The following is a 3,475-nucleotide window of genomic DNA, read 5'->3' on the forward strand; positions in this document are numbered from 1 at the left end:
CAATCAACAACATTATTGATAATCGTCTTCCAGTAGGTCATTTTAAACTTCATCCAACTGATAAGCCCTGGTTTACCGCTGACATAAAAGAAGCGATTGCTAATGGACAACGTGCTTGGGTCAAGGGGAATTCCACCTTATATAGATTTATAGAAGGAAAGTCACCAAGCTCTGTAAATCTGCTCGCCAAAACGTCTACCACAGCAAAGTTATGAACACCCAACATCAGAATAATAAGAAATGGTGGGATAGCATCAAACAACTGTCCGGTCAATCAAAGTCTACATCTCTTTCAAAGATGGTTATAAACCGTTCCACTGTAAGCGGTCTTGAGCTGGCAGAGATTAGTAACGCCTCCTTCAATTAGGGTTAATGCTGATATACAACCTTTACTGTTTGATGGTATCCCTGTTCAGCTAACACCTGACGAATTCATAATATCACCAGATGCAGTTGAAACTTCTCTCCTAGCTATCAACGAACGTAAATCCACTGGTCCTGACAATATACCGAATTGGTTACTCAAGGATGCGCGTCTGTGATCTGCAGTACAGTAGCTTCTGACTTTGTGGCTTCTACGTTTTCATCTTTGGGGTGCAACACCTACAAAACCTGAGTTGGCATTTAGTGTTAACCTGATGGATCTCCTTCACACTTTGAAAATTCAACGCATCTGTCAACCAAGAAACGGTACCAACTTTGTGCGGACGTCTGCTAAAATATCTAAGGCCATGTCTGCCGACTCCGACTTAAGACCTATCTCACTTACTACCACTCTTAGTAAAGTCCTTGAGGATTTTGTTTTTGGCTAGCTACGTCCTATCATCATGCCTCAGCTTGACACTCGCCAACTAGGAAGAATTAAAAACTCCTCAACTACCCATGCGTTAGTCTGCGTGATTCGCGAGTGGCTCCAAGCAGCTGAGACCCCAAAGGCCATTATCAGAGCGTGCCTCATTGATTTTTTGAAGGCCTTTTATCGCATTGACCACAAAATACTTATCCGTAAACTCCAGCTTCTTAACATGCCTCCCATCTTGTTGAATTGGTGCGCTGCTTTTCTTAGAAATCGCCAACAACGTGTTAAAATCGGCCAAGATAAATCAAACTGGTTCCCCATCTTCGCTGGCGTACCCCAAGGAACTAAACTGGGACCTCTGTTCTTCTTAGTCATGATTAATTAATGGCCTCACCACAACTGCTCCAATCTACAAATACGTGGATGACTGCACAGTATTTGAAGTAACATCCCATTCGAGTGCTTCATCCGATCTTCAGACGCATCTGGATTCCATTAATGAATGGATTGTTAACAATAATATGCGAATCAACGCAAACAAGACCAAAGAACTTAACATCTGTTTCGCTAAATCTCCACCTATCCAGCAGCCTTTAACAATCGATAACGTCCCGCTGTACTGCGTTCAATCAACCAAACATCTAGGAATATCAATCCAATCTAATCTTAAATGGGACTTGCACGTTGCAAATATTTGCAGAAAAGCAAGTAAGCGTCTCTACGCTCTACGGTGTTTGAAGCGAAGTGGTATGCTTCCTAGTGACCTTTGTTCTGTTTTCTGCTGTTTTATTCGACCCGTTGTCGAATATGCGTGTCCTGTGTGGCACTCCTCACTGTCTAATGCCCTGTTTGACGAACTCGAACAAATACAGAAACGAGCTACAAAGATCATGCTTCCTGGCCTGTCCTACCGAGAGCGACTCGCTCATCTGAAACTACCCACCCTCCAAGAGCGCAGAGATGAGCTTTGTCGCTTTGTCGTTACAAGACCACAATGCGTGACCTGAAGACAAAATCAATGATGTTCTACCTCCAATAACTGAATCTGTCTACTCTTTCCGGAACGCAAGGAAAATTCCACTACTTAAATGTCGCACGAAACCTTTTCAGAATAGCTTTATCCCCTACGAAGTTAAGAAATGGGACGCGTCACCTTAATTTTAGCTGACATTGTATATATTTATCAGATATTTCATATGAATTTTATCAGTTTTATATCATTGTAATCTTGAGTTTTTCAAATATTGTCATTATTATTATTATTATTATTATTATTATTATCATTATTATTATTATAACATTACAAGCGTGAAAATTGGATGAAAGCCACAACTATTGGCGAACACAAATTGAATAAAACAGTTATGTTTCACACACAATACAGCAAGAAAAATACAAAAGTAGCGGCATTTCCGGGTACGAATAAGCAAAAACCCTATGCGAAAAATAGAAACGTATTCCCGAGCCAAACGCAGTGCCGCAAACACTTCGGGGTTTAAAGGAACGTACTTGGGTAACACATGATGTATAAAATTAAAAGCATAAATAAAGCTTAACTACAAGTTACGTCTAGAACGGTTCAGCACTTGAGCATCGGTGTAACGTTGTATACTTGACTAAGCTATAAGAAAAGGCACAGGAAGCACTGAATTGGCAAGCGTAACCTCTAGAAGACGAATACGCAAAGACTGAGCCGCCGAAAGATAAGAAATGGAGCTAAAAACTAAAACAGCACACAAACTGTCCGCTCTGGATAAGAGACATGGGCCAGCTAGAGAAATAAAGAGCCCATCCTGCAAAACGTTTTACAAGTCCAAATCTCGAAAATTGAGGGTAAAAGGAGAATTGAGGGTAAAAGGAGAATTATCATTGTGATCACTATCATTGTCCCTCAAGAAGTATGAAAAGTGCGCAATAAAAGTTTGTGCTTCTTTCCGTTTGTTAACAACAAGAATATGACCCTCTTTAAGATTAATGGGGTCCCGACTGAGGGGACGCAGCAGACGTCTTCTGTAAGTACCGCAAAGGAATGCTAGTGATTCCTGACATACCTCAACTTGAGGCCCACTGGGTTTCTTTTCCTCTGAGACCGGCAAGGCGTCATAATCTGTTTTAATGTCGTGGATGTTGTCGTTGTTTCGGAAATGAACCAGAAAAAGCCTTGGGAATATGATCTTTACAAATATGCCATATGGATTCACTCGTGATAAATAAAAACGCCTTGTGAAATTAGATCGTGAGTTAAAAAACAGCGACGTCGAGTGAATTTATTTTAGACTCACAGTGAGATGGAGGACTCCGCCAGCGAAAATAATTCGTAAAAGCAGAATTCGAAGCGAGTGCGGGTCACTTACTCTCGTGCAAAGAGCAGTGAAGAAAAGTCAAAGCAGTTGAAAGGGTGGAAAAAAAGAAAGCGGGAGCAGCGAAGGGCAGCCAAGCTAATCGTAACAAGGCGGGAAGGAAATGAAAAAGCAAATACACCCACATGTGATACAAGAACAAGAACTGATCAAAAGAAGCGTTCTTCTCCTCTTCCAGAAACAACTGATTTCCCGAGCAATGCCAGGCAACCGCGAAAATCCTATTCAAGAGGAGCTCTGATGTTGCAAGCGGCACGGAGCAGAAAAGTTGGGTTCATTGAACCAGTTAATACAAGTAAACCACGACATTCAAAAT

Source organism: Montipora capricornis, chromosome 5 (assembly GCF_036669925.1).
Source record: "Montipora capricornis isolate CH-2021 chromosome 5, ASM3666992v2, whole genome shotgun sequence".
In the NCBI taxonomy this organism is placed as follows: Eukaryota; Metazoa; Cnidaria; class Anthozoa; order Scleractinia; family Acroporidae; genus Montipora; species Montipora capricornis.